General features: G+C 44.1%; 1 long non-coding RNA gene across 2 annotated transcripts in view; it reads right to left on the bottom strand.

The window, feature by feature from the left end:
* Positions 1 to 9,501, bottom strand: part of LOC134928068 (uncharacterized) — a 177,168-nt gene extending 167,667 nt beyond the window's left edge. For both annotated transcript variants that reach the window (XR_010177820.1, XR_010177821.1), the window contains exon 1: positions 9,323 to 9,501. This is a non-coding gene — a long non-coding RNA (uncharacterized LOC134928068). The remainder of the gene's footprint in view (positions 1 to 9,322) is intronic.
* Between the last annotated feature and the right edge of the window lie 9,441 nt (positions 9,502 to 18,942).

Below are 18,942 nucleotides of genomic sequence, written 5' to 3'. Positions count from 1 at the left end.
GTGACACCTATCTATCTCAAGATGCTGGTTTAAATATAATCATTTCCCTATTCTTTAGATGACCTACAGTAACTAGAGATGTGCGGCGGGCACTTTTCGTGTTTTGTGTTTTGGTTTTGGTTCTGGTTCCATGCTCGTGTTTTGGATCTGGATTGGTTTTGCCAAAACCACCCTTTCGGGTTTTGGTTTTGGTTCTGAATGATTTTTTTTTTAAAACATAAAAACAGCTAAAATCACATAATTTGTGGGTAATTTTGATCCTACGGTATTATTAACATCAATAACATTAATTTCCACTCATTTCCAGTCTATTCTGAACACCTCACACCTGACAATATTGTTTTTAGGCCAAAAGGTTGCACCAAGGTGGCTGGATGACTAAGCTAAATGAAACATGTGTGTGGCACAAACACCTGGCTCATCTGGAAGTGGCACTGCAGTGGCAGACAGGATGGCAGATTTAAAAAAATAGGCTCCAAACAGCACATGATGCAAAGAAGAAAGAGAGGTGCAATTAGGTAGCTGGATGGCTAAGCGAAGAAACACAAGTGTGTGGCACAAACACCTGGCCCATCTAGGAGTAACTCTGCAATGGCAGACAGGATGGCACTTAAAAAAACTAGGCCCCAAACAGCACATTATGCAAAAAAGTAAAAGAGGTGCAATGAGGTAGCTGTATGACTAAGCTAAGTGACACAAGTGTGTGGCACAAACACCTGGCCTATCTAGGAGTGGCACTGCAGTTGCAGACAGGATGGCACTTAAAAAAAACTAGTCCCCAAGCATCCATCATGCAAAGAAGAAAAAGAGGTGCAATGAGGTAGCTGTATGACTAAGCTAAGCTACACAAGTGTGCGGCACAAACATGGGACGTGCTGGAATTTGCCCAGATGTAATACATGCACAATATTGGTGGCACAGGAGAGCATACCCCTAAACCAACCACACACACACATGGCAAAGCCTGTAAAAGTAATTTGGATAATAGCAACCATTTTATTTGGAGCTATTATAATAATATGCTGCACAGGTGAGCGTACCTCTACACCAGACAGGGCAAACCCTGTAAAAATAAGAAATATTATTATATATTATAATATATATTATTTATACAGGTTGAGTATCCCATATCCAAATATTCCGAAATACGGAATATTCCAAAATACGGACTTTTTTGAGTGAGACTGAGATAGTGAAACCTTTGTTTTTTGATGGCTCAATGTACACAAACTTTGTTTAACACTCAAAGTTATTAAAAATATTGTATTAAATGACCTTCAGGCTGTGTGTATAAGGTGTATATGAAACATAAATGAATTGTGTGAATGTACACACACTTTGTTTAATGCACAAAGTTATAAAAAATATCGGCTAAAATGACCTTCAGGCTGTGTGTATAAGGTGTATATGAAACATAAATGTATTCTGTGCTTAGACTTGGGTCCTATAGCCATGATATCTCATTATGGTATGCAATTATTCCAAAATACGGAAAAATCCGATATCCAAAATTCCTCTGGTCCCAAGCATTTTGGATAAGGGATACTCAACCTGTAATATATTATAAATAATAAACAGGACACCACCACTGGACTTATGGCAGCACAAGACACCACCACTGGACTGATGCAGCACAAGACAGCACCACTGGACTGGACTTATATGGCAGTACCCCAGGACTTATACGGCAGTGTCAGACAGGATGGCACTTTAAAAAGACTAGTTCCCAAACAGCACATGATGCAAAGAAGAAAAAGAGGTGCAAGGTGGAATTGTCCTCCCACCCACCCACCCTTATGTTGTATAAACAGGACATGCACACTTTAACAACCAATAATTTCAGTGACAGGGTCTGCCACACAACTGTGGCTGAAATGACTGGTTTGTTTGGGCCCCCGCCAAAAAAGAAGCAATCAATCTCTCCTTGCACAAACTGGCTCTACAGAGGAAAGATGTCAAACTCATCCTCATCCTCCGATTCCTCACCCCTTTCAGTGTGTACATCCTCCTCCTCACAGAGTATTAATTTGTCCCCACTGGAGTCCACCATCACAGGTCCCTGGGTACTTTATGGAGGCAATTGCTGATCAAGGTCTTCCCGGAGGAATTTATAATTCATTTTGATGAACATCATCTTCTCCACATTTTGTGGAAGTAACCTCCTACACCGATTGCTGACAAGGTTACCGGCTGCACTAAACACTCTTTTGAAGTACACACTGGAGGGGGAGCAACTTAGGTAAAATAAAGCCAGTTTGAGTAAGGGTATCCAAATTGCCTCTTTTTCCTGCCAGTATACATACAGACTGTCTGACATGTTCCCAAAGACTGGCTTACAGCGGAAGTAGTGCCTATATTCAAAAAGGGAAGTAAAGCTGATCCAGGTAATTATAGACCAGTTAGTCTAACATCTATAGTGGGGAAAGTATTGGAAGGTATTCTAAGAGATAGTATTCAGAAGTTCCTTGAAGTCAATAAGGTCATTAAAAGGAATCAACATAGGTTTATGAAGGACAGATCCTGTCAAACCAACTTACTTGGCTTTTATGAAACAGTAAGCGCAAACCTAGATCAGGGTAAAGAGGTGGATGTAATCTTTTTAGATTTTGCCAAAGCATTCAACACTGTACCACACATGAGACTTATCTACAAGCTACAAGAATCAGGGCTAGGAAGCACAATATGCACTTGGGTCAAAAACTGGTTAGATAATAGGGAGCAGCGCATTGTGGTTAATGGATATTTTTCAACTTGGACTGAAGTACTAAGTGGTGTGCCGCAAGGCTCAGTATTAGGACCGCTATTGTTCAATATTTTCATTAATGACCTAACAAAAGGTCTAGAGAGCAAGGTGTCAATTTTTGCAGATGATACCAAATTGTGTAAAGTTATAAATGCGGAGGGGGATGCTGAGTCACTTCAGAACGACTTAGTTAAATTAGAAGCTTGGGCAGCGAAATGGAGAATGCGCTTCAATACAGACAAGTGTAAGGTAATGCACCGTGGTAACAAGAACAAAAATAACACCTACCTACTAAATGGGTTAAATTAGGGGATTCTGTATTGGAAAAGGACTTAGGTGTCCTCATAGATAGCAAACTAAGCAGTAGTACCCAAAGTAGGACTGCAGCAAAGAAGGCTAATAAGATATTAGCATGCATTAAACGGGGAATTGATGATAGGGACGAGAGTATTATACTCCCGTTATATAAATCACTTGTGAGGCCACACCTTGAATACTGTGTACAATTCTTGGCGCCTTACTACAAAAAGGATATCCTGGAGCTAGAAAAGGTTCAAAGGCGGGCGACCAAACTAATTAAGGGTATGGAGACGCTGGAATACGAGGAAAGGCTTGAAAGACTAGGCATGTTTACACAGGAAAAGAGGAGATTAAGAGGGGACATGATCAACATTTACAAATATATAAGGGGACAATATACAGATCTTGCGCAGGACCTGTTTTTGGTTAGATCAACATAGAGAACTCGTGGACACTCGCTCAGGTTAGAGGAGAGGAGTTTCCGCACAATACGGCGTAAAGGCTTTTTTACGGTAAGGACGATACGTATTTGGAATTCCCTGCCTGAGGGAGTTGTAATGGCTGACTCAGTCAACACCTTTAGGAATTTATCTAACCCATTCTTAATGTATAAGGATATCCAGGGTTTCGGGGCATAGTCACGCACTATGGTTATTATAAAAAAGAGGGGTAAATCGTAACAGCAGTCATCAACTTCAGTCAAAATTTTATACAAAATAATCATGCATAGGAGACCACAAATAGGTTGAACTCGATGGACAATTGTCTTTTTTCAATCTTAGATACTATAGATACTATGTTACTATGTCTACTTGGATGCTGTCACTCATATAATCCTCCACCATTCTTTCAATGGTGACAGAATCATATGCAGTGACAGTAGACATGTCAGTAATCGTTGGCAGGTCCTTCAGTCTGGACCAGATGTCAGCACTCACTCCTGACTGCCCTGCATCACCACCAGTGGGTGGGTTAGGAAATCTATAATTATCGTTTTCCTCGCAGCCCCAGTTGCGGGAGAAAATGAAGGAGCAGCTGTTGATGGGTCACGTTCCGATTGAGTTGACAATTTTCTCACCAGCAGGTCTTTGAACCTCTGCAGACTTGTTGAAATTTTTGTTGAAACGAGCGCTTGTGTGTGCTAATGTATGATGTTCTGTAGAAATACTTAGTAAAATAAAAATATTTAAAAGAAAAAATAAAAATAAAAAAATAAAAAATTGATGAAAAAAAATTAATGAAGAAAAAATTGAAATATTTTTGGTGAAAATAAAAATAAAAATAAAAAATAAAAATAAATAAGACAAAATAAGATAAGAAAGGGGGGGGGATGGGGTAAGGGTGAAGTGCAATGTTTACAGCTCCTTTAGGAATAATTTGGAGCTTTAGGACACTTGATCAGAAGGGCACAACCCAAGACGCTCTATTACAATTCAAAGAGCACATCAACAACAATAATATGAATCTTGAATTCACCACCATACACAGTGAAAATACAGTAATTTTCCTTGATTTGGAAATCTACATTGAAGCAAATCAAATTCTTACTAGAACTCATTTCAAAAAAGTGAACGGAAACAATATGCTCTCACATAGCAGCAATCACCACAGACAATGGATAGAAAATATCCCAGGAGGACAATTTCGTCGACTAAAAAGGAACTGTACTGATCAAAAAGTATTTGGACAACAAGCACAAGAAATGAAAAACAAATTTCTTCAAAAAGGATACAAAGAAAATCATTTGAAACAACAATTAGAAAAGGTCAAAAACTTGGAAAGAAAAGACTTACTCATCTTCAAACAGAAAGACAAAAAAGAACTACCTGTAACATTCATAACACAGTTCAATAGTAATCATAAAGACATTGAAAAAATCCTTGAAAAACACTGGCATATTCTCTCTCTTGATGAGGACCTAAAGGAATCTATCCCCATCAAACCAAAAATAATTTACAAAAAAGCCAACAACTTAAAACAACAGCTGACTCACAGTTTCCTACCGATTTCACAAGAGTCAAAAAACCATACAAAAACTAAAGGATTCCACCATTGCACGACCTGCATTGGTTGTAGGAATCAGAAAACTTCAATCAAACCTACAACCACTTTCAAATCCAACATAACAAAAGAAGAATTTGAAATTAGAAATCAAGTAACATGCTACACAGAAGGGGTCATTTACATCCTGGAATGTACATGTGGAAAACAGTACGTGGGGCAAACGAAACGAAAACTGAAAATAAGGATAGCAGAGCATGTATATAATATAAAAAGAGGACTGAAAACACACAGTGTTTCAGCTCATTTTCTGACAAAACATAATCAAGATCCCACTGGGTTAAAATTCATTGGGATTCAAAAGATCGAAGCCCATTGGAGAGGAGAGGATATCGTAAAAACACTAAAGAAAACAGAAACTGAATGGATATACAAAATTAAGAGTTTAGAACCACACGGTCTAAATATTAACATAGAACTAAATGTCTTCCTGTAATTTTCCACACACACATACTTAATAACTTCTCATATTTATAATTTATTTATTTATTTTTATTCTTATTTATTTTTATTTTTTATTTAATTTTATATTGATTTTATCTTTATTTATTTTTTTCATCACATACCTTCCCCCTTTTTCCTTCCTACAAGTGCAATGGTTTATATATTTTTAAACCTTTTAAAATTGGGGAATAATCTATACATATTCCCCTCTTCCGCCTTTTTTACCATGAGGATGCCGCCGGGAAACCCACTTCCGGTCACGGGCACTTCCTGTTTTTTTAATAAAGTTATCATATAAAAAAGGATAAACAACCTTAAAGATTTTAACATCTCCTTGAGAAAGAATCCGAACTTGGATTTGAAACGCGTTGGAGAAGAAAATAAGAAGCAACCTTAAGGACACTAACTCCGCCGCCGCTAGCACTCGTACTACCGGAAGTAAAGACCCGAACTTCCGGTCACGGCGGATCAGACGGAGCAGCGGCTACAGTGCGGCTAGCGGGAGGAGGACGTGGGAAGGCAGCTACGGCCTAACAGGCAGGAAAGGCCAGCCTGCCCATCAGCCCAATTGCTGCCACCAATATCGGAACCTCCAGTTATGCTTACACCAGAAGAATAGGGTAAGTCAGGGATAGTTATACCCCAAGAGACTGTGCCCTTCTGATCAAGTGTCCTAAAGCTCCAAATTATTCCTAAAGGAGCTGTAAACATTGCACTTCACCCTTACCCCATCCCCCCCCCCTTTTCTTATCTTATTTTGTCTTATTTATTTTTATTTTTATTTTTTATTTTTATTTTCACCAAAAATATTTCAATTTTTTCTTCATTAATTTTTTTTCATCAATTTTTTATTTTTTTATTTTTATTTTTTCTTTTAAATATTTTTATTTTACTAAGTATTTCTACAGAACATCATACATTAGCACAAACAATCACCAATTAACAACCTGAGCAGCTTTTTTCTTCACAGCGCAGCAAACTATATCAAATTTACTCTGCAGACTTGTGTCTGCCAGAAAGAGAGAGACAACGTAGACTTTAAACCTAGTATCGAGCACGGTGGCCAAAATGTAGTGCTCTGATTTCAACAGATTGACCACCCTTGAATCTTGGCAAAGCAAATGAAGGGTTCCATCCACAAGTCCCACATACTTTGCGGAATCGCTCCGTCTTAGCTCCCCCTTCAATTTCTCCAGCTGCTTCTGCAAAAGCCTGATGAGGGGAATGACCTGAAACAAACTGGCAGTGTCTGAACTGACTTCACGTGTAGCAAGTTCGAAGGGTTGGAGAACCTTGCACAAGATGGAAATCATTCTCCACTGCGCTTGAGTCAGGTGTATTCCCCCTCCTTTGCCTATATCATAGGTGGATGTATAGGCTTGAATGGCCTTTTGCTGCTCCTCCATCCTCCGAAGCATATAGAGTGTTGAATTCCACTTTATTACCACCTCTTGTTTCAGGTGATGGCAGGGCAGGTTCAGGAGTGTTTGCTGGCACTCCAGTCTTTGGCTCGCGGTGGCTGAATGTCGAAAGTGGCCCGCAATTTTTCGGGCCACCGACAGCATCTCCTGCATGCCTCTGTCATTTTAAAAAAAAAATCTGCACCACCAAATTAATTGTATGTGCAAAACATGGGACATGCTGGAATTTGCCCAGATGTAATGCACGCACAATATTGGTGGCATTGTCCGATATAACAAATCCCCAGGAGAGTCTAAATGAGGTAGCCATTGTGCGAAGATGTCCCTCAGTTTCCGTAAGAGGTTGTCAGCGGGGTGCCTCTTACGGAAAGCGGTGATATATAGCTGAGCCTGCCTAGTTACAAGTTAGCGTTTGTGAGATGCTGCTACAGGTGCCGCTGCTGCTGTTGCTGCGGGAGGCAATACATCTTCGCCTTTGGGTTGTCACAGTCATATAGTCCTTAGTCTGTCCCAGGGCTGTCAGAATACACAGTGTACACACCATCACACTTACAAAGGGACTTATATTATTATCTCCAAGGGAGGATCACATATACACCTAGCAATCAAAATTTTGTCACCATTCTGTCGCTGTTTGGGCTCGCGGGATTGCGGTGCATAGGCATGCGCAGTCATTTAATAATTGGCCGCTGTACGATTTCGCACAACAGTGATCAGGTCTGAATTAGGGCCAATGTACCTTGGTAAAACCATGTTGAACTGCAGGTGGGGCAGATGTAAATGTACAGAGAGAATTAAGTAAGATACACACTATGGGGTCAGTTCAATGCCCTTACTAAACATCTGCTATTTACAACATTGATTCTAATAGCAATTAGTTCAGCGGTATAGCTCAACATTAATTGTTCAACAAAGAAATAAAGATATTTTATTACACTGCAACCGGTGGTCTCAGTAGTTTTCTGTCCTGGAGGAGGACCATGCTTTTATGTTAAATGCAACAAAATTACTAGCATTAAGCAGGAACAGTGGATACAATTGCAATAAGCAACTTATACAAAAACAATACTATATGAAGCAGACGCTGTCAATAGATACATATATATCTATATTGAAAACTATACCAATCAATATTACCTCCCCATAAAGTCTATACTGTGCAGTTTTAGATGGCCATAATGTTGGTGCACATAGAGTCTTTGTTAATTAACGGCATTAGATGTGATACACAGTCAGCATAAATTCTTTGTATATTGTTAGGGGTAATCCTGATTAAATCCTCTGTGGAATTCTTTATTAGGTGTGGTGGAATCAAACTCTGTATTACACAATGTTAACTGATGCTGACCAATTCCAAATAGATCTAAGCACTAGCTGAGGTTCTTGGTAGCAGGAATCTATTCTGAGGCAAATTGGGTGCGCTTGTCTGAAGATGACAGTAATTAGTTCTGTTAGGCTGTACTGTGCTATAACACAATGGGTACTAACGGTGACCTGACAAATTATTTGTATCCAGTTTAGCTTGCTATAACTTGCATGGAAAGCTTCCTTTACTTGAGAGTAAGATGAAACAACAGTAGAATGGACGTGTTAGATGACTACAAATCCACAGATGGAAGTTATCCATTAATTACAGTCTCTGCACTGCTGTGAGGGTGATGGGCCCTACACATTGGGCAATAATACTCAAAGATATAAACGATCTCGTTGATTAATGAACGAGACACCGTTCATATCTTTGAGTGTGGAGGCACCAGCAATGAACGATGCGCGTTCATCGCTGGTGCCCCATCGCTTGTGCATGCAGGCCAATATGGACGATCTCATCCATATTTGTCTGCACTGCTATGGAGCCGGGGGGAGTGAAGAAACTTCACTCCCTCCGTCACTGCCCCCCCGCTGCCGGGTCACCCGTCGGCCATATCCGCCGTCGGGCAGCTCAGCGACGGATCGCGCAATGTGTAGGGCCCATTAGTCTGTCTATTTGGGAGGCAAGGGTTCTATGCTGCGATGGCTAACTATGACTCCTCAGCACGGTATAATACTATTTCACAGGGGAATAATATCTCATTCATATGCTGCTTATCCTCTAAATGCTGTTGCGACACCCACACTCTATTTGGCCGGTCTCTCTATTAATCTGTGCTAACTTGCAGTGGTGTGCGGTAGTCAGGTATATGGCAATAATACCTCTCTGGACGTTTGCGCTATAGACACGGTCAATGAGGCTACTCCTTCCTCCAGCCAGCTACTTCTCTCAGAGGGCCTGCTGGCTGCTATCACTCACATTGCTGCTCAAAGTATGGTGGGCTCTGTCACTATAGAGCTGTCTCCCAGGGTCTCCGGAACTAACCTGCTCAAGGAACCTGTCCTGCCACCCTGGCTTGGAATCACAGCAGCAGCAGTACCGGTCTTGTCTCTCAGCTCCTCCTGTCAGTACAACTCTCTAAGATGGCCGCCACTCAACTGCCAACTGTCCCAGCACTCGGCTGTGACTGCCACAGCACAAGCCGGTTCTCTCCTTGTGATCCATACGCCTCTTGCTGATTGGTCAGTGTCCTAGTGCCAGAAGCAACACTTAAGGCACATTTAACCCTTTCCTTGCTGTAGTATTAATAGTGTCCAGCCAGGGCTGCATCCAGTAGGGTAAGGGGCACAAGGGGTGAAGGTTCTTTTGGTGGGGTGCCACATATACAAGGTGATTGACAGTAAGTGGACGTTTGTGGGTGGTAACTGGCCGTTTTCTGGGAGTGTCACGAAAAACGCAGGCGTTCCCAAGCGTTTTCTGGGAGGGTGTGTGACGTCAGCTCCAGCCCCGATCAGCCTGATTCTATCGCACTCTAGGAGTAAGTCCTGAGCTACACACAGACTGGAGAAATCATTCAATGGTGAGTTGCAAACGGATTTGCATGGCATACACATGCATTCACACACTTGCACGTGGCAGGTTTTCACTCTCTATGGGTGGTGACTATCTGATCGCAGCCATCTGCAAATTTGCAGAGAAGCAATCAGGTCTGAATAAGGCCCATAGTTACTCGCTCTGTTTTACTTTAATGAAGCACTGGACTCACAATGAGCAAAGTCTATTGACAAATACTGTACAATGAAACAATTAATAATAACAGGATTAAAACTCTACAAAGGGGGTACACACGGAGAGATCAGTGTTTAAAATCTAAGCAATCTGACTGGATTGCTTAGATTTTAAGCATGGATCTGCCGTGTGTATGCCCCCCAGCGATAGCGATGCGCAGCCCCGCGCATTGCTATCGCCGGTGCTAGATTGAGCCTGCATGCAGGCTCAATCTATCGGGTCGCTCATTTCACCGTTGTGTGAAGTGAGCGCCCGTCCGTCCGTCCGTCCCCTCGCTCAGCACATCGCACTGTGCTGAGCGGGGGGAGAGATGTGTGCTGAGCGGTCTGAGTTAAGATCGCTCAGCACACATCTCTCCCATCAGTACCACCCTTAAGAGTCGTACTGAGATTATTACATTTCCATTTGTTCAAATAAATATTGCATTATTGTCTAGTGTGACAAAACTGTATGGATTTTTGTAGAAAAAAAGTTATATATTTATTTATTTTATTTGCCACCCATATTGGGGGAAGTGAGGCATATCTATGTCTGTCTTACAACTTTACCTTTATACTGATGTCTGCAAGGGATATGTAATTCCATATATATGTCATTAAATTATATGTAATTAAAGCAGATGTCATTAATTTATATGTAACCCCAAATATATGTTTCTAAGTGATAATTATCAGATAATGAATATCTGCCAGTAACAACTGTAGCTGAATGGATATGAATATCAATAGAAGTTGAAACTAAATGGATTCTATTGACATTGATAACTTAATGGTGATCATTTTAGTGACATTATTCTTGCAATGTGTTTCTCACGCTCTTGTCATTGTTTTCAACTCATTTCATGTTCATGGAACTGCCAGTGATACATCATCATCGCTGCTGAGAACATGCAATTAAATAATCTATTGGAAGTATGAATACAAAAACCAAACCGAGCTCCAATCCAACATAACAGTTTGCCAGTTCTCAGGGACCTTCAGCAACATTCCATTGTGGAATCTCTGTGTTTATGTACTGCTGTAGACCATTTCAGCTGCTGTATCATCTAAGAGAACAGAAACATGGAGTCAGAAATACATACAAATATTTAACAATAAAGGCACAAATTTACTTACCATCAGTAGCCTGTGTACTATGAGCCTGATTCAGAGATGTATACATTGCTGTTGTTTATGGTGTTGAGGTGTTATCAGTAAACGGCATACTGTATGCGTCTTAGCCGCACTGCGCAGGGTACCTTAGCGATGTCGCTCGCAGTGAGGATTTATTTGCAAATTGATTGACAGTAAGGGACCATGTGGGAGAGGTAATGGGAAGTGGCAGCAACAGTTTATGGGAGGCGTCTCAAGTGGTGATTGTGATCCCATGCATATAAAACATGGCACAAGCATCTCTGTTCCCATGGTTATTCAGTTGGTTGAATATCGTAGGTTCTGTGACCAGTGCTGCATTTGTATGCAGCCGCTTGTATTTTTGTTGCCGTTTGGGAGTGTCTGAATATAATTCCATACAGCAGCAGCAGCACATTTTCACACATTAGCTTCGTACAAATTATCAGCTGTGAATGCCTTAGCGTAGAACTCAGGCCCTATCAGTGGCGTAACTAGAAATTTTTCTCCCCCAAGCCAAAAAATTCTTTGGCGCCCCCCCCCCCCCCCCCCCCGCCGCATAATTGGGAGCAAGAAAGGGATAAATATGCGCGCGCCGAAGGCGCGCGCTGCAAAAAAGGGGCGTGCTTTTGTTGGAATGGGCGTGGTTTCTCATAAAGGGGCGTGGTATTGCAGGAAAAGACTACCTTATACCCCAGTTTTGCAACCTGCACGCCCAGACGTTAGCCACCACAGGAAAGAAAAATAATCCTGATTCATGCCCCTTACATTATTTGTCATTTTTCCTCCTTATAGTAATGCCCAGTATACATTATGCCACATACTGCAATGGCCCTTAGACATTATTCCACACACAATAATGCACATGACACATTATGCCACACACCATAATGCCCCCGACACATTATGCCACACACCGTAATGCCTGTGACACATTATGCCACACACCGTAATGCCTGTGACACATTATGCCACACACCGTAATGCCCCCGACACATTATGACAGGAATCGCAATGCCCGTTATACATTATGCTGCACACTGCAATGCCCCTGATACATTATAGCACATACAATGCCTGTGACACATTATGACACACACCGCAATGACCTTGAGACATTATACCACAATGCCCGTGATATAGTATACCATACACCGTAATGCCTGTGACACATACCGCAATGCCCTGCCCGTTATACCCTATGCCACACACCGCAATGCCCGTTATGTATTATGCCACACTGCAATGACTCTGAGACATTATACCACATACCACAATGCCCGTGATATAGTATACCACACACCGTAATGCCTGACACATTATGACACACACCGCAATGTCCGTGATACATTATGCCACACACTGCAATGACCCTGAGACATTATACCACATATCACAATGCCCGCGATATAGTATACCATACACCGTAATGCCTGTGACACATTATGACACACACCGCAATGTCCGTGATACATTATGCCACACACTGCAATGACCCTGAGACATTATACCACATATCACAATGCCCGCGATATAGTATACCATACACTGTAATGCCTGTGACACATTATGACACACACCGCAATGTCCGTGATACATTATGCCACACACCGTAATGCCCATTACACATTAAGTCCTACAGTAAGGCTTCTAATTACTTTTCAATTACCTTCTCGTTGTCAGGGGTTTCATGCACTGGGTGTCATGCTCGTTGCCAGGTGTTTCATGCACTGGGTGTCATGCTCGTTGTCAGGTGTTTCATGCACTGGGTGTCATGCTCGTTGCTAGGAGGTAGTCCTTGTTGCTAGGGCTGTGCTCCCAGTGCCACATATGACCCCAGTGCCAGATATTCCCCCACGGTGCCAGGTACTCACATGCCCCCGGTGCCAAATATAGCCCCCCCCATGTGCCAGGTACACATATACCCCCCCCCCAGTGCCACATATGACCCCAGTGCCAGATATTCCCCCCGTGCCAGATATGCCGCCAGTGCCATATATTCCCCCCCAGTGCCACATATGCCCCCAGTGCCAGATATTCCCCCAGTGCCAGATATCCCCCCTAGTGCCAGACATCCCCCCCAGTGCCAGACATCCCCCCCCCAGTGCCAGATATCCCCCCCCCAGTGCCATATATGCCCCAGTGCCAGATATCCCCCCTAGTGCCAGACATCTCCCCCCCAGTGCCATATATGCCCCAGTGCCAGACATCCCCCCCCCAGTGCCAGATATCCCCCCCAGTGCCAGACATCCCCCCCCCCCAGTGCCATATATGCCCCAGTGCCAGATATCCCCCCTAGTGCCAGACATCTCCCCCCCAGTGCCATATATTCCCCAGTGCCAGACATCCCCCCCCCCAGTGCCAGATATTCCCCCCAGTGCCGCCGTCGCCGCCGCCGCTTATTGGAGGGACACGGAGGGCACAGATCGCCTCTCCTGTGTCCCTCCTGCTGCATCATCTCCGGCGGCCGCGGGTCTAATAGGGGGAAGTGCCGTCCGTGAGCCAATTAGAGCTCACGGATGGCACTTCCCCCTATTAGACCCGCGGCCGCCGGAGATGATGCAGGAGGGACACAGGAGAGGCACACGCTGTGCCGTCCGTGTCCCTCCAACAAGCGGCGGCGGGAAGGAGAAAGCAGACTGACATGCGGGCGCTCGTCCGCATGTCAGTCTGCTGTAATCAGTGGCGCCCCCACAGCCCCTCGCCCCCAAGCCACCGCGAGGACTGCGGGGGCAGTAGTTACGCCACTGGGCCCTATATTAGGGTTTTCCTATACCTTATTGTATTACTGTTGTAATACAGGTTCAGTTCAGAAAACAGTGGAAGTCAATGTGATGATTTGAGGGGACCTAGGGCCTAGTTCAGATCTGATCGTTGCAGTGCGGGCAATCAGACCCAAACTGCGTATGCACCGCCATGCACAGGCGCGTCGGGCGGCTACAACTGGCATCGGCGCTCAGCAACAGGATCATGCGAAGGATTCATTCACACGGGCATTCGCAAGCTGATTGACAGAAAGAGGCCGTTTGTGGGTGGCAACTGACTGTTTTCCGGGAGTGTCCAGAAAAACGCAGGCGTGCTCAAGCGTTTTGAGGGAGGGTATCTGACGTCCGCTCCAGTCCCAATTATCAGGATTCAATCACAGTGAATAAGTAAGTCCTGGGCTGCGCAGAGACTGCACAAACTGATTTTTGTGCAGCTCTCTAACACATAGGAACGCAAACTTGCACAGTGAAAATACACTCCCCCTGTAAGTAGCAACTACCTGATCGCAGGGCAGCAAAAAACACAGCCCAGAGATCAGATCTGAATTAGGCCCCTGGTCGGGATCCCGAATAGGGTCACAAGCCCAGCATTGAAAACCCAACCGCCGGGATCCCGATTAAGTGCATGCCAGTCCGTCTGAGAGGTAAGCAGTGCGGGGGGATGTTAGGTTTAGACTGCGGGGGAGGGTTAGGGCTAGACAGCAGGCAGGGGGGTTAGGTTTAGGCTGCGAGGATGGGGGTTAGGTTTAGGCACCACTGGGGAGGGTTAGGCTGTGGGAGGGGCAGGGTTAGGTTTAGGCAGCAGGGATTGGGGGTTAGGTTTAGGCACCACCGGGAGGTCTACGGTTAGGCTGCGGTGGGGAGGGGAGAGGATTAGGTTTAAGCTGCTAAAAGGGAGGGATAAGGGGCCATAGGGGAGAGGTAAGTATACTTACATCCCCCCTGTTTGGATTCTCAACATTGAAATGCCGTGGTCGGTGTTCTGAACGCCAGCATTTCCGCCCGCGTGCATTTCAATCCCAACCCGGTATAAGGCAGCAGTGTATCTATAATAGCTGCACCAATTTTTTCAGTACTCATCTCTCAGGAGTACCCCGCCAGTGGCAGCATCTCTCCACAAATCTCCGGGTAAATGGCATGGAAGCCATTTTCCTGGAGTTTTGGGCATGCGCAGTAAGTAAAACTATGGGAAAATGGCCACCGCATCACTTCCATGGAGATTTGCATATGCACAATAGAGTTTGTGCCCCTCTAGTGCTCAGACTAGTTTGCGCTGCCGGCGCCGGCAGTAGAAGAGGGGGCCCGGATGGGGGAGATGCACACAGGCCTCCTCCTCTGTTAATACGCCCCTGGTTTGAGGATTTCAAGGTAAAATCATGTGAGAATTTTGTGTAAAATCATGCTCGGAAACCAGTCCCACTGAATTAAATCAATTTATTTGTGCATAAGTAAGATTTAAAAAAGCAGGGCCTATTAGGGTACTTGCATAAAAACTACATAATGAAGAACACTTTTGCTCTACTTGCTTATTCAGAGAGTATAAACAACAGAATTCTTATTTCATTATGTGCTGGAAATATGAATGTGATATCCTGCAATTTGAAGGGCATTGAATCTTATGGGATAATCATCCTTGATACAGTTACGGAATTCAACCATATACAAACATGCTGGTCCTTCAGACAGTGAACTACTGTAGGAAAAAGATAATACTTGTTGGTGCCGTGCAGTGCTGGGTGGAATGAGTATGTATTCAAATGCTTTGTGTTGGTCTTGGTCAGAACCAGAGGTGCATTGAGGAACTGGAGAAAGAACAAGCTATAACTTCCCCCAGTACTGAAGTGCCAAATGTGGTAAAGAGCTGGACAGCAAGTGGGGGGCAAGCTAAAAAAACACATTGGGCAAGCTAAAAAAACACATTGAGCATCCCAAGTAGAGATGTGCGACGGGCACTCTCGTGTTTTGGTTTTGAATTGCTTTTGCCAAAACCACCCTTTCATGTTTTGGTTTTGGATCTTGGTGATTTTTAAAAAAAAACATAAAAACAGCTAAAATCACAGAATTTTGGGGTAATTTTGATCCTACGGTATTATTAACCTCAATAACATTCATTTCCACTCATTTGCAGTCTATTCTGAATACCTCACAATATTGTTTTTAGGCCAAAAGGTTGCACCGAGGTGGCTGTATGACTAAGCTAAGCGACACAAGTATGCGGCACAAAGAGCTGGCCCATCTAAGAGTGGCACTGCAGTTGCAGACAGGATGGCACTTAAATAAACTAGTACCCAAACAGCACATCATGCAAAGAAGTAAAATAGGTGCAATGAGGTAGCTGTATTACTAACCTAAGCGACACAAGTGTGAGGCACAAAAACACCTGGCCCATCTAGGTGTGGCAATGCAGCGGCAAACAGGATGGCACTTTAAAAAACTAGGCCCCAAACAGCACATGATGCAAAGAAGAAAAAGAGGTGCAAGATGGAATTGTCCTTGGGCCCTCCCACCCACCCTTATGTTGTATAAACAGGACATGCACACTTTAAAAAACCAATCATTTCAGCAACAGGGTCTGCCACATGACTTTGGCTGAAATGACTGGTTTGTTTGGGCCCCCGTCAAAAAAGAAGCAATCAATCTCTCCTTGCACAAACTGGCTCTACAGAGGCAAGATGTCGACCTCATCCTCTGATTCCTCACCCCCTTCACTGTGTACATCCTCTTCCTCACAGAGTATTAATTTGTCCCCACTGGAATCCACCATCACAGGTCCCTGGGTACTTTATGGAGGCAATTGCTGGTCAAGGTCTTCCCGGAGGAATTTATAATTCATTTTGATGAACAACATCTTCTCCACATTTTGTGGAAGTAACCTCCTACGCCGATTGCTGACAAGGTTACCAGCTGCACTAAATACTCTTTCGGAGTACACACTGGAGGGGGGGCAACTTAGGCAAAATAAAGCCAGTTTGTGCAAGGGCATCCAAATTGCCTCTTTTTCCTGCCAGTATACATATGGACAGTCTGACATGCCTACTTGGATGCTGTCACTCATATAATCCTCCACCATTCTTTCAATGGTGACAGAATCATATGCAGTGACAGTAGACATGTCAGTAATCGTTGGCAGGTCCTTCAGTCCGGACGAGATGTCAGCACTCGCTCCTGACTGCCCTGCATCACCGCCAGCGGGTGGGCTAGGAAATCTTAACCTTTTCCTCTCAGCCCCATTTGAGAGAGAAAGTGAAGGAGGAGCTGTTGACGGGTCACGTTCCGCTTGAGTTGACAATTTTCTCACCAGTAGGTCTTTGAACCTCTGCAGACTTGTGTCTGCCAGAAAGAGAGCTACAATGTAGGCCTTAAACCTAGGATCGAGCACGGTGGCCAAAATGTAGTGCTCTGATTTCAACAGATTGATCACCCTTGAATCCTGGCAAAGCAAATGAAGGGCTCCATCCACAAGTCCCACATACTTTGCGGAATCGCTCTGTCTTAGCTCCTCCTTCAATTTCTCCAGCTACTTCTGCAAAAGCCTGATGAGGGGAATGACCTGACTCAAGCTGGCAGTGTCTGAATTGACATCACGTGTAGCAAGTTCGAAGGATTGGAGAACCTCGCACAAGACGGAAATCATTCTCCACTGCGCTTGAGTCAGGTGCATTACCCCTCCTTTGCCTATATCGTAGGTGGATGTATAGGCTTGAATGGCATTTTGCTGCTCCTCCATCCTCTGAAGCATATAGCGTGTTGAATTCCACTTCGTTACCACCTCTTGCTTCAGGTGATGGCAGGGCAGGTTCAGGTGTGTTTTATGGCACTCCAGTCTTCGGCACAAGGTGGCTGAATACTAAAAGTGGCCCGCAATTTTTCGGGCCACCGACAGCATCTCCTGCACACCTGTCATTTTAAAAAAAATATTGCACCACCAAATTAATTGTACGTGCAAAACATGGGACGTGCTGGATTTTGCCCAGATGTAATGCACGTACAATATTGGTGGCGTTGTTCGATATCACAAATCCCCAAGAAAGTCTAATTGGGGTAAGCCATTGTGCAATGATTTCCCTCAGTTTCCGTAAGAGGTTGTCAGCGGTGTGCCTCTTACGGAAAGCGGTGATACATAGCGTAGCCTGCCTAGGAACGATTTGGCGTTTGTGAGATGCTGCTACAGGTGCCGCTGCTGCTGTTGCTGCGGGAGGCCATACATCTACCCAGTGGGCTGTCACAGTCCTATAGTCCTTAGTCTGCCCTGTTCCACTTGTCCGTGGTTAAGTGGACGCATTTTTTAGGACACTGAGGACACTTTTTCTGATGTCTCTGTACGTTCTCGGTATCGCCTGCCTAGTGAAGTGGAACCTAGATGGGATTTGATACCGGGGACACAGTACCTCAAACAATTCTCTAAGTCCCACTGAACTAATGGCGGAAACAGGACGCACGTCTAACACCAACATAGCTGTCAAGGCCTCAGTTATCCGCTTTGCAAAAGGATGACTGCTGTCATATTTCATCATCCTCACAAAGGACTGTTAGACAGTCAATTGCTTAGTTGAAGTAGTACAAGTGGTCTTCTGACTTCCCCTCTGGGATGACGATCGACTTCCAACAGCAACAACAGCAGCGGCAGCAACAGCAGGCGTACCACTAAAGAAACCTCCGGAGGAGTCCCGGTTAGGAGAGGACTCCTCAGTCTTGCCAGTGACATGGCCTGCAGGTCTACTGATGTTCCTGACTGAGGAGGAAGTTGATGTTGAGGGAGCTGGTGGTGTGGCTTGCAGGAGCTTGGGTACAAGAGGAAGAAGGGATTTAGGTGTCAGTGGACTGCTTACGCTCCTACCCAAAGTTTCACAACTTGACACTGACTTCTGATGAATGTGCTGCAGGTGACATATAGTAACATAGTAACATAGTATCTAAGGTTGAAAAAAGACAATTGTCCATCGGGTTCAACCTATTTGTGGTCTCCTATGCACGATTATTTTGTATAAAATTTTGACTGAAG

This window comes from Pseudophryne corroboree, chromosome 5 (genome assembly GCF_028390025.1).
Source record: "Pseudophryne corroboree isolate aPseCor3 chromosome 5, aPseCor3.hap2, whole genome shotgun sequence".
Taxonomy (NCBI): domain Eukaryota; kingdom Metazoa; phylum Chordata; class Amphibia; order Anura; family Myobatrachidae; genus Pseudophryne; species Pseudophryne corroboree.
The sequence above is the reverse complement of the archived record's forward strand: the minus strand, read 5'-3'. Positions and strand labels throughout refer to the sequence as shown.